Source organism: Fringilla coelebs, assembly GCF_963513975.1.
Source record: "Fringilla coelebs genome assembly, chromosome: 2".
NCBI classification, from domain to species: Eukaryota; Metazoa; Chordata; class Aves; order Passeriformes; family Fringillidae; genus Fringilla; species Fringilla coelebs.
The window spans coordinates 110,943,686-110,957,593 of NC_140029.1; positions in this window are offsets into that span (position 1 = coordinate 110,943,686).

Here is a 13,908-nt window from a genome sequence, read left to right on the forward strand (position 1 = left end):
AGTTTTTGGCTTATTTTATTTTTTTTCAATGCAGTAACAAGTCCGGAGAGACCAATAAAATAAAAATTCCTGTGGTTTTATTTTATTTTTCCTTATATTGTGGCTGACCATCTCTATAAACATAGAATGTCCATTTGTTTGCTGTCCGAAGATTTTTCTAAAACAAAATAATTATGGTAGTTGTAGATTCATTTTCACTCTTTTCATAGTGGTGTGAGTATAGAACTTCTTTGAAAAAATCTTTGAAATTGGGTTACCAAATTATTCCTTGTGTTAGTACCTGAAGCCTTACCTGTAGATCAGGTAGGAGGTGGCAAAGAAAAGAAATACTAACAGCAGTGTTAGGGCTACATAAAATCCTTCTGGCAGTTAAGTCATATGCTTGCACAGATTACCAGTGTTAAAAATAAACCAGAAAATTATAAGCAAATCATTTTTTAACTTGTTTTTACAGATGATTAAACCACAGGAAATAAGGAAGAATTGCTAGCATAATTGATAAGCATTTCCTTTGTAGTTAGCAGTGATAAATACAGTGATACCAGGTAAATTTTGAGTTGGAATTTTAGGCAGCATGCTAGCAAGGGGAAGTGTGCCCACGGGGATATTTCTGTTTCTCATTCCTAATGGAGCTTGGCTAAGGCAAGGCAGTGGGTGTCATCTTCATGCAGTGCCTCCTGGCCAGAACCAGCAGTAAAAATACATAATAGATTTAATGCAGCTTGGCTGCCCTGTGACCAGCAAGCTGGCCACTGGTAGGAGCAAAAAGAACACTGAAATTCTTCAGCCTTGGTCTTCAGGCTTTTCTCAGCATTGTCTTCTGCAGTGGACATAAGCTGGGCTGAAAGTGACTCACTGAACATATGAAAATGCAGATTAGGATAATGATGAAATCATGAACACTACCAGAAATGTAAGCAATCTTGCACTGAAAAAGAATTTAACAATACATCTGTTAATTTAATACATTGCTCTTAAGGATATGATTATCTACTCCCTGAGTGTTTTCTATTTGTCAGTGTCACAATTTGGTATTTCTGAAGAGTTGGAAGGCACAAAGTTGTGGCCCCACTCTGAGATATTTAACCAAGGCAGAGATCTTGATGATATTACCACTGAGCAGTGCTGCTGTAGCCATGAATGGGTGAAGCAGGAAAATTTAATAGCTAAAGAAATCTAGAAATAAATGCTTTAGATTCCAACCATCAGCATCTAATGGGTAAATTACAAATTAATTTGAATGAAAAAGGCAGACCTTAGTCACCCACCAGAGGAGTACAATCCAAAATCCCTTTCTAATACCAAAATCAGAACAACCATGCAGATTTCTCTTTCATACAGTGTTAGTTTCTTTTTAAATGGAAATGAGATTATTTCTGATTTATGCTGGTGATGTCTGGAGCAGGTTTGTGCCCATTTGCTTACCTGGTTTACAAGAGGTGTATTTTTCCTTTGGGCCAAATGTTGTAGTCCCTGTAAAACAAAGGTTATGGCACTAACACAAACTACTTTCTTGAGGCCAGATTCTACCCACAGCTTCTTGAATGCAAATCACTGGCATTACACAGGGGTAGCTGAAATCTGAATTTACCCTTGAGTGCTCAGTTCAGTCAAAATTATTTTGCAGCTTCCCTGCTGATGGCTAGGAAATCATCCAACACCAGTAGTATAGCTACCTTTTATTCAAAATTCCCTTCACAAATATAGCATGAGAGTTGCTTATAAATATACATGCTTTTGTGGAAAATTGCTGTTGAAATTCTCTGCTCTGCATACTACAGGTGTAGTGAAAGGAATCTCTGAAAGCTCGTAATTAAACATTCCTTTTGTTCAAACCATGCAAAGTGAGTGAAGTTCTCAGACATTATATGCAAGGTGCCATGTCCAGACTGTTTTCACCTATTCTTCACACAGTTTTGATTGGTTTAGGGCAGAGCTGTGCTAGTTAACATTCCTGGTCATCCTCAGTGCTGCCAATGCATTGTCATGTGCTTCAGATCAAATCCTGCCTTGCTCTGAGCACAAATAATTCAACTCCCCACTGTAAATCTTTTCTAATTAGGTTATTTTTGTCTTTTAATCTCTTACTCTGAGAGCCATTAATGATTTTGAACTGAGACGTGTATAATCTGTAACAATTTAGCTTATCTGGCTTTTTAAGACCATTTATTTTGCTTTTAATCTTTAACAACCCTGTTTGGATTGAAGACTGTGTGCACTAAATGACAAAAGTAGAAACAGTTTTGGCATCGTTATGCAGCTCTTAACCTGGTGTTGAGGCCTGCAGCTGCAAAGTTTGTGATGCCATCCATGAATTTAAAAAAAAATAATCCACTAAAAGCCAAGAAAAAAGGTTGAAATCTTAGATGATAAAGGTAGCAGTGTGTGAAATGCTCATTGCTTGTTCTGCTGCTGTGTCAAATATCAAACTTGGTGGCTTTCTCTTGCCTATTTGAACTAGAAGCTTTAGCCTAATTTTCCTTGATGAAATGATGGTGACTAATAGAAATTTTTTTAATCTAACCTTTCAGAGATCTTATGGGCTTCAGGCTAACTCAAACAAACTGCTATTAGTGTGCCTTGTTTGATTAGCAGTGCAGAAATTTGTTTGAGTGGAAAAAAATAGTGAATTACTTCAGTCATATGTGAGAATATGATCACTACACTGGGCAGTAATTGGAAATCAGAGTAGAAAGACCAGGGATTTAATTAATTTTCATGATCCTACCACATTAGGTTACTGGATGCTCCTCTACAATATGAAATATGGGTATGGCAGTCAAATAGAGTTTAAAAGCCCTGGACATGTATAATATGTTTTAAAGGGATGGGTAGAATTATTTTGTAGTGCATTTTATGTTACCCTCTAGGGATGCTACTCTGCTATAAACAGTTTTGATTACTCTACCACTTCTGTTAAGAAGGGATGTTTAGCAAAGCTGGATAAATACCTAAAACTATGGAGGGCCCTTTACTAAAGTGAGCTGTAGAAGTATTTTCACAGCTGTATCAGAATCACTCAACCAGTTATTTTTTATGAAAGGCTTGGTTGCATCTAAGTGGAGGCATTTTTTTTGTTGTGGTGAAATGCAGCAAGGGAAAAGAAGTTTCAGATGTTTTTGGTTTATTTAACCTTCCCACCACTTTTGCTCTGCACAGTCAGACAAATGCATGCTCATGAAACTTTAAGAGCCATGAAGGGTGCCAGGTCACGTGAAACAGCACTTAGACATGGGCTCAATCCCACTGGATTTCAAGTCAAGCCTGGGAAGGATGACCAATTTTTTTCTTTCTGCTGCAGTAGCCCCTTGGCTTCCTGGAAAGGATAATTTTACCCACCAGCCAAATAGAATGGATGAACGTAGAGCAACTTGAGAAAAAGCAATATAAGATACGACATAATGAGTTACTCATGTCCATCTGTGGGGAATTCTATTAATTTCTGACTGATCTGGTTATATTTGAAAATCCCAAACTGGCAGGAAAAAACCAATGCTTTGGAAGTAAACACATACCAGTTCTGGTATTTATACTGTATGCAAAACCAGATTTAACAGTATAAGGAAAGAGCTTTTCATTAAAGAATGGTAATTCTTTTTTTTTTTTCTTTGACAATGCCAGGCGTGTGGGTGTGCTGTGCTCCTTCCCTCACCAGCCCCCTGCTACAGCTCCTGGCAAGGCAAGCTGAATTCCTACTGACCAGGGAGTGGAAAATTATGTTAAAATGGTGTTCTGGGCTGGAGAAGACCTGGAGAAAATAGGTTGGTGGGAGGACAGATGGATCTGTCCATTGCCCTGCTGCTTGGTTCTCAATGATTACCACGAAACAAAAATTGCCTCTCATCCCAAATCCACGTTATTGCAGGCTTTCACTGGATCAATTCCTTCAAATGCCAAATCTTGTTGGAGGTGTAAGGTGAGAGAAATAGGAATAAAAAAAGGGCAGGAAGTTTTTTGTGTTTGGAGGTTTGTTAGGGGTTTTTTTTCTTTGTTGTTTTTTTCTTTATCAATGGGGAAGCCTGCTGATAATTCTGGTTCATTGGGGTGCAGAGTCAGAGCACACAGGGACATAACCCCACCTGAGTACACCAGCACTGGAGAACAGTTCTGAACTTGGGGGAAGACAAGGATGTTCTTCATGCTTGACAGTTCAGAGAAAAGGAGCTGTGCTGGTGACAACAGCTGATTTCCAGCACCTCTACAGGCTCCAGCAGGGCATGATGCTTCCACTGGCACCACACAGGCTAGGCTTTCTCTTTGTCTCTGCATCCAATTTTATTTGCCTGTGTGGCAGAGACTTTTCTGGGGACTGAAGTCCTCTTATAAATGGCAGCTTTTCCCCTGCTTGAAATCTAAGAAGGAGCTTAACTGCTGCCTTCTGTGCCCAGTCTCTTAACAAAGAAAACAAGTCTTACTCTGAAAATCTCCTTTTCTGCTGGAAGGTCCACACATGTTAAAATCCTCTGATTTAATAATATCTTTGGTCAGAGCTTAGTGTCTAAATTTGCTGGAAATAAGCAGAAAGACCCTTCTTTAAAATGGGAAGAAAGTTGGCTTAAGAAGTAGACCTTAATATTCTAGAGTCCTTTTTAATTAACTTCACATTTGAGGGGAAAAAAAATCTTATGACTTATGTCAGGATCTTTTGTTCACTTAATGAATTTTTCAAGGTATTAAAAATAATTTGTGCAATGTGATGACTATTAAGCTAGTAGGTGAAGATGGGAGTAGAATATAATTTCAATTAATATCCCATCTGAAATAAAGAGAACATTCTTAAAGATTTAAAGAAAAAAAAGAAGGAAATCTTTACTTATGCAGAACAGAGCCTCATCTTTGTTAGAAACTAAGCCACAGGACATGGCAATAACAGCTCCACAGGAAGAGTGGGAAGCACGTTAAAGATCAGTCTTTACTTTTAACACTTCAAAAAAATGAACCTCAGTGAAGACACCAGGCAGCCATGCTTCCCATGCACTCTTATATGTGTGAGGATATATATATATATACACACAGACACCTCCTCATCTTGCTGATTTCTGTGGGTGTTGTAATTACAGACCAGGAAGAGATTAAACCCCAGAGCACAGCCACACGGTGGCTCTGAGCAAGTTTACTTTGGAAGTGTTAAATGGGTGAAGTGATCTCCAATATATGCAAATGAAAAGCTTCTGGGAGTACTGTGCATGCAATGAAAAGAAAATATAGCCTTCTGCAGATGGAAAAAGCTATCTTATTAGGAATTAATAACTGTCTCAGTCCTAGGGAAATAAGAGAAAATGGTGCATCTATTTCTCACTACAGCAAAATGTAATTAACATGAAGGTCAGAGGGCAAGGACATAGCATGCAATTAAGTCTTCCTCAGTCTTCACTACACAGGTAAACACAATATAAGTTTAATAATGAACAAATCCTCTGGTATCTAGCACACATTTTTAGAGCTCTCATTTACATGAACTCTGTGGGGAATCTTGTTTCTTGCTATAGCATATTTTGCAGTTCTATATAGAAAATTTAGGAGGACTCTAAGGACATTTCCCTCACATCTTTCTTGAGGTTTCCTCTGATCCCCCTACCACTGGAGCATTGCTGTAGCTCATTTTTCTGCATGTTACTTGAGATTTTGTGCTGCTGCAGATAAGGCAAAGCTGTAAGAATGCTGCTGCTAACATGTGAAAGCTGTGCTTTGAAGTGATAGTGCAATGAATACCTATGTTAGCTACTGCTGGATGCATCCTTTACCTTGCAGATGTCAAGCTGCTTTAGGATGTGATTCATTTATTTATTTTTTTCCTTGGACCTGGACACTTGTTTGAGGATATGGTATTCATTACATGCCTGTTCACAAATGCAGAGTGTGAATGGATTCAGCTCTGGCTGTGCTTCGAGCTGGAGGTTGGAGCAGATGACCTCCCAAGGTCACTTCCAACCTGAATTCATCTATAAACCTAAGATTTGCATGAAGGTCTCTGTTAGTTTTTTACAGTTCTTTTAGGAAAGAAAAATATTTCTGCTAAACATTGGATTTCACCTGCAGTATATTCAAGTTCTCAGAAGAGGTCTGTTTTTTATTTATGGCCCTCTGCCCCCACTTCACTTTCTCTCGTCTCATTTTCTGCCAAGAGCTTCCAGACTTGCCCTTGATTTCTGCCTCATAGCAAATCTGACTAAGACCCACTTCCCTTCTGGTTTCTAAACTCTCTTTTCTCCATGGCTCTGAGCCCAGGGAGCAATGTATGAAATTCTGCAAACCACGGCACAGAGGCCCAGCCCCTCGCAGGCACGGAGATGGGATGCAGCGTTATGAAATAGCCCTGGCAGAAGGGACTGCTGCCTTGTGAGCTTACCTTTCTGGGCAGCATCAGATAAGATTTATGCAAAGGGGCTCTCTGGGCTTGGAGACATCAAGAAACCAATCAAAAGGACAAATGCATGCACTAAATCATCCCCTAACCCTTCACGTCAGACCTCCCTGCCTTATGCTGTGTGTAACTCTGAATGGCCAGGTGGAAGCTAATCTGGAAACTCTGTAGTCAGATTTAGGAGTAGTGCAAAACTGACCTGATTCATCTTTTCTGTCATCAGTGGAGAAGGCCCTTGCCATAAATGCTACAGGATTTATTTTTTTTTCTCCCCATGGATAGGATTCCTTGGGAGAAGATAGGAGACAACAGCAGGGTCAATGCCCTTCTCACAGACACTATGAAAATCACTACCTGAGAAAGAAAGGGTGGGATAAAAGAAATGAAATGGGGACAAGTACATGGATTGATTAGAAAATTAGTGCAGATAGTATGATTTTTCTCAAAATAGCTTTGGTTTTTGAGCTCTCAACTTGTAACCTTGGAGTAACAGTAGGTGATCATTTTGAAAATTGGGGGAATTCCTGTTCAGTCTAAATCCTCCTGAGATGAGAATAAAAGCCTCTGCAGAAAACAATTTTGGTCTCAATTAAGATGGAAACACAGGGAGAAGAAGAAGAAAGACATTTTTGTCCCTTTTGAAAAAACAAGACTGAAATTCAGGTAGTAGGTCCTATTCTGCCAGGGGTGTGGGATGTGCAGAAGAATAAGCGTCAGTGTGTGATATGAGCTTACCCCCTCTGCGCTCCCTTTTTCCAAATGATCAGATGAGAACTGAATTTCGTGCCCTCAGCTGCTAAAAATGGTGGGGTTTTCTTTCCCAGGCAGTCATACCTTTTGCTGCTCCAAAGCCAGAAGAAATGAAGAGCCAGTGTAGCAGCCAGCAAGGAGCAGTGCAGAGGGTGAGCTGGGCTCACCTTTTGAGAAAAGGCCACAGCACCCCTGTGCAGCACATCCACCTCTCCCCTGGCCCCATCCTCGCTGCCTTGGATATTGGGGGGGCTTGTCTTCTCCCTTGTTGGCTGCCAAAGGGAGCCAGGGCTGGAGGTGATCTACCCTCCTGTGCAGGGTGTGCCCTGGCTGACTCCTTCCACTGGCAAGGCTGCAGGAGCTGCCAGAGGAGCACAGAAGAATACAGCCCTAAATGAAGGCAGCAGCTCTGCAAAGCCTCCCTTTCTACTTTAACTTTCAAGCTCATTTACTCTTTCCATACGTGTCAAAACATGTCAGCTATTTTGAGTGTGATCTCTTGAGAACATGCTAATTCATGACTCCCTTAATATTCCAGCTCTTTTTATTGAATGATTGTGGTGTATTTTACCCTCATCTTTTGCTCACTTGCTTTCTCTGGTATAAGTTGAGGTTATGTTTGTTTTCAGGGGTATGACTATATTTTGCCTGACAGAAAATGGGTGGTTAGTCTGAAATATCTGTAATTCTGAACATCCCCTTTTCTCCGTGAGAAAAATAGGGAGGTAGAAGATGATTGCACTGCAGTGCTTGAATTAGCAGGGGCAAGAGTACAGGTACTCTTGGTTTACTGAATACTGCATATAGGAAGGATTAAAAACCCCCAAATGAATCATAAGTAATTTACAAACAGAATCAGAGTAAAATTATAATGAGCTTGAGCAATCCTAGAGAAGGTAGCACAGATGGATTCAGTATTTTAAAATTAATGTGAGAAAATGTTTTCTTGAACTTGTGAATTTCGTGGGGAGGATGAGATGCTTTAATATTAATAATCCTCACATAGCTCCATAAAGCAAATGGTGATAGGGGAAATAACCTTACCAATCCTTGCTAGAGCATATAATGAGACTGATATTTACAGATTTTTAGACCTATATTAATTTTAAAGAGGAAATTTTGTCCTTTTTTTTTGGCTTTTGTGTTGTATTTGCAATTTATTACGATCACTAAGAGCAAAATTAGACTCCTGCACATATGTTTTTCTTGTGAATCTCTTAGCTGAAGAGTGATGGAGATAACCTGACCAAGTTTTTAATTTTTGCATGCAATCAGAGCTCAGTTTCAGTCATTTTCCTTATAAAATGAATGCTGATATTAGGGAATGTGTTCTCTTAATTATGGCTCAGACATCATTCTGAGATAGCTGTACAGCAGTGTACTGCACTTCTTATCTGAATGTGGTGACTCAGAAAATACATTAATAATAGCTGAGAAGTTTTCTTCTTTATACTGACTGAGGGACTTGTGCCTGCTTGTTTTATCAGAAAGATTAAAAAAAAAACAACCTGCAACTGACTGGGAGGAATTTTCCCTGAGCAAAAACTACAGGTTGCAGTCCAAATGAGAGTATTTCTTTCAGTGCACATTGGTTTCATTTTCTGAATTTTCTATATTTTGATAGCACCTATGGGAGTGGCTTTAATTTGAGGCTTGAAATTACTGTTTTAGGAGACCAAGCTGCTGCAGCGATTGTTGAGCTCTTAAGCTTTTGTTAAGGCTCTGCTCTGTTGCCTACTTGAAATCTTGGAAGTTGCTAGTGTTTATCTGAAATCCTGGTGAATAGCTGGGAGGGTTTTATGCCACGGAGAGGAGGAAAAAACCAGCAGCTGCATCCACAGAAACTTTTACTTCACGTAAGGGCATTCACCCACGACAGCCACCCTGCACCCTGACACGGGACAGAGGTCTTGCTAATGATGCTCCTATCCAGGGTGCTGAAGGCTCTGCACAGCTGCAGGTTGGCAAGGACACGACACTATTAACCAAAGCTGTCTCTCACATCCCGGCTGACCTCAATACCAGAGTGGAGCTTGCCGCGAGTCCTTGCTCCCTCCAGGCGCCGATGGGCTCTCTCTAAGTGTGTGGGAATGCAGGGTTTCTCGTAGCACAGTTCACAAAATGCATTGCCCAATACAGAGGAACTGGAGAAAACTGCACAGAATGCTAGATTTAGGACAAAGAAGTGCTTCATCGCTTAAGTATTTTCTTTTAATCTATATGTTTTTAAGTATGTGCATGTGACTAATATATATTTCTACGTATAGATATTTCTGGCAGATATATATATGTACAACTAGTTCATGCAAATCTCATCAAAAGATATTAAAAATGGCTGTTTATAAATATAAATAGCTGAAGCAGATATTTGCTTTACCATTACTCCACCTACTGGTATTGTGCTAAACTGACTGAGGTCTCAGAGCTTAATCAAATGAAAGAAATACATGTATCCCCAGAGCATGGGCACTGAGTGATTAATTAAACAGCAGTTTTGGAGTATGATGGTTTTAAGAGACAAATCATGATTTATTTTGGATGGGTGCAGGTTGCACTACACCTTTCTATCCATAAATATATATTTAGTAGTGTCTTTGCCATTAAAAATTAATTTGAGAAGAGTCAATATTATAACACATGTATCTGACAATATATTTATAACAGAAATGTGTGCACATGTATTATTTGAATAATGGTGTAGAATTACCTTAGAAAAGTAAAATATCCATTAAAATTAAATCTTGCAAAAGCCACAGCAATGTGATTAAACAGAGTATGACAGTGTCTGAAAAATTACAGCAGGGAAAACAAACACTGTCACCAACGGACTATGAGCAGCTACTTGGGGCTGAAGTTTACAGGAGATGATTTCTTATCACAGTGTAATTGCTGGAAGAGCCTGAGCTCCAAGATGTGTTTCAGACAGCCCATGGTAGCTGTCAGTTCTGTGTGTCACATGGACGCTCTTCGAGGGCAGTGGCTCCTTGTGACACCTAAATGAAGTCAGGTGAATCAAACACAACTGGAGGGCCACCCTGGGCTCTGCAGCAGAACAGAAAATGCAGCAGTGCTTTGCTGCTGTATCTCCAAGGTAGCCTTGTGGTTTCCTGGGTTTTCATTCTTTCCACCTTCCCTGCACTAAAGTAATGCATCCTTTTGCTGGAGCTATCATAAAGATCCTCCCAAGCAGTGTGAGCTCTGGGAACCTCCTTCATCAGCACATTTCCTGGACAAGCTGCTCTGGTTTCACATGTTTTAGGAAATTAATTAATGCACTGTTGTTTGGCAATCCTGCCTGTATTATACGTGCTCATCACAAAATGTACATCACACATGTGCTCTCGTCCACTGTCCCCATTTGCTTTGTGTCAATTACCACTTTGATAGTCACATTTTCTTAATAGCTGCTAAGAAATGTGTTTGTTTTAGCAAATTTTGTTGCAGTGTAAACATGCAAAACAACTGCTTGATTTCTGTGGCATGGTTTCCTGCATAGGCCTGGTAATGAAACTTTTCCTTTGCTTTTGCAGCTGAAAGGGTGAGGAGGGCACAGTCACCTTTCACTCTGCTGTACCTCCTGACAGCAGGTCTAAAAGAATCCTTTAAGAGCTGGTTTAAGGACTGCTTATTTCCCTTTTCTGTAGAGGACTGCATGCATGCAAGAGCAAAGCAAACCCTGATCCCTCCTCCAAAGGGACTGGGAATCCATGATGGATTTCCACTGCGAGGTGTAGCCAGGCAGTTCTTTAAAACCAGACTTCTCAGCTCAGCCTAAATCCAGGGTCAGGGGGAGAGGACATTCTCCTTGTTGTGGCTCTGTGTGCACTGGTCTCCTGAGCACTGACTAACAGCACAGAAATGCAGGTATCTGGAGCAAATGGCAGGCAAGCTGTCTTCTGCTCAGGTTCTCCCCCATGCAACAAATCCCCAGGACACTGGAACAGGCTGTGGTTCTGGAGTCTCCTCTTCCCAGCTTCTCACTGATTTCCTTTAGTTAACTTGTCTGGAGTTGGGGCAGGAACTGGCTCTCAATTATCCTGGAAAGCTTCCCAGGGGGGTCAGGAAGAGAGACACTCTAGGAGAGGAGTTTGGAATTACTCCTTTGGAGTGGGAAAATGCCCCTCCTTCACCCCAGGAGGAAAACTGGAGACTGAGCTCAATGAGGGAGCAGTGCTTTGGGAGGTGTCATTACAGGAGGAGCATGAGGGGCTAATTAGGGGACTGTGCTCCTGCTCCATGCTGCACACAGCACTGCACAGCTCTGAGCGGACATCCAAGGGATGCACGATCAGCCAGAGCCAAAGAGATCACACCTGTGGATTCCTGATGGAAAAACCCACTTGGCTGACATGGTTTAAAGTGAGATCTTTTTCTATGGAGCACAGATGATGACTCAGGTTTTTATTTTTTATAATTTTTCAGGTTCTGTACTGCTTTAGTGTATACTCATGAGCTTTATGTTAGGGGATGACAAGCTCTCTTCACAGAGTAGGTAGATAAAGCAGTTCTTTCTTTAGTTGGGGATTAAGGATAAATGATCTAAATTTCAGGCCCAAGAGCATAAACAATGGTGGACTGAAGAGACAAAAACAAGAAGGATGGAATTTCATAAGTTTAAGCCATAACTGGACCATTAACTCTAATATGCTAATGGACCAGAACTTATAAAAGTGTGAGACCCTGTGACTGGTCATCATGGACCAGTCATCCATTTTTGTGACCATTTTGGTTCATCTTGGATGTAGCCCTGGCTGTGGGCTCTTGTTCTGTCCATGGTCTATCCATTGAGGCCTTCCAATAAATACCTGTTTTATTCTTTAGCTCTGTCCAGCCTCTGTTGTAGGTCAGCCTTCACAGGCATCACAGAAATGCTGTGTGCTGAATACCAGAGGATCAATACAGCTGGTTGCTAGCATCTTGATTTGAGATGGGTGAGCTAGTTTGGATAAAATAGCAACTGACTGTGCACCGACTTCCAGCTGAGCCTGAATTTGGAAGGGTCAAAGCAATAAAAAGCTTATATTATTCTTTTCATTCTTACACATTGCCGTTTGTCTGTGGTTCCTGGCTGCAACAAAACAGCTGAAAGACACTGGAAGGATGGCACATTTCTTGGTTGAATGGCAAGAAAGAGGTCATTTGGTCTCTCTGTCACCAGACATGTTTCTAGATAAGAGATGTTTTTCCTCTGAACCCAAGCACCCATCAAAAAATGTGAACATTTGCCCATTTCTATCTTATTCAACCTGTAGCAGTTAAGAGAAAAGTCCCCTACCCCTGACAGGCTTTTCTTTTGAAGTGCCTGTGGATTTTCTGTAGAGGAGGTTGGTCAGGGCTGGAGCACTGAAATTTTCCATGTGGAATTTTGCCGGTGGGCTCTCCACATGCTCGGGATGCAGGAGGCACTTAGCATGTCCCTGCCCAGGGGAGGTGGAGCCTCTTGCTCAGTCCTGTAAATGACATCTTGGTGACACTCAGCGCTGTAGCTTTGTGGGAGCACCGTGGAAATGTTTGAATTCTGATTTAAAGTGAGCATCCACCTGGCAGTTGTGCTGGAACGTGTCTTTTATGAAAGTGTACCTCAGTGTTTGACGCCATAAAATACTGGTTTTGTCCAAAAGATCCCATAAAATACAGTAATGGATAAAGTTTTGTGTTCTTACTGAATGTATACATGTAGGCCTTTTTTCAGTCTTTTTTAATTTCGTGAAGATTGAATGTAGGAAATGCTGTTCTGTAGTCCTTCATTTAAACCATGGTTAATCTTTGGAGAGCTATATTTTACAGTGAAAGCTGCTATTTAACACACATAATAAGATTTTTTTTTCCCCTTTAATTGCACAGAAGGGATTGTTTCCAGTAAATTAAAATTTCTTTGACACCAATTATTTGGCAATATTAAGATGTAGTATTTTGCTTTCATTTAATTTCCTCTAAATTAATCTAATGATGATTAGATTTAAATAATAAAAATAATGAGTTGTTTCCCTCCCTAAATTACTTCTTTGTCATGTGTGTTTCCCTTTTGTATTGAACTTGGTGACTTATTTGCTTTTAGTAGTTCTGAAATATTCTGACACTAATTGCATTTTGAAATATAACCTTCCAACTATGTTGCTTCTGTTTTTCACTCACTTCAGATTGGTTTAGAAGCATTGACTTGCTATGTTATTGCTGAAAATTGAAGCTGAGAGCCCCATTCCATATATCAGTATGCTTTCTTTTCCATCTTTAGCTTTGTTAATTAAATTCTGTATTCTCTATATTGCTCATGATTTGTAATGTTTGTTGCCAATTCCCAGGCACTGCAATGTGAAATCTATTCAATGTAAATATTTTATTTGTCCAAATGTTTTTTGAAACTAGTTCGGCCATAATCTCTAGCATTTTCTTTCCTTGCAGTGTACTAAGCAACCATAACACTTTCTAAAAAATCAAAAGGAAGTATACTCTGACTACTCCATGTAAAAATAAAATATTAAGCATATATTTCTCCTGCTGCTAGTAAAAATGGAGGAAGTTTTCTTATTAAGGTTTCTGGGCTACATGTGACAGAAATAGAGCAGATTATACAGCATAAAGCAGGTGAGATCAGTGCTCCTTCTGGCTGAGCACTGGCTATGGGACAAACCCCAGTACTGAGTGATAGGGAGTTACAAATAAGTTTTCATTCTTCACTTGTAATATATTTAATACACAGGGGGAAATATTAGTATGTTTCAGGTTCCATGCCTTGTAGCCTAAAGTCATAAACACATAAAGACAATCACATTGGGTCAGACCAGAAGTTCTGT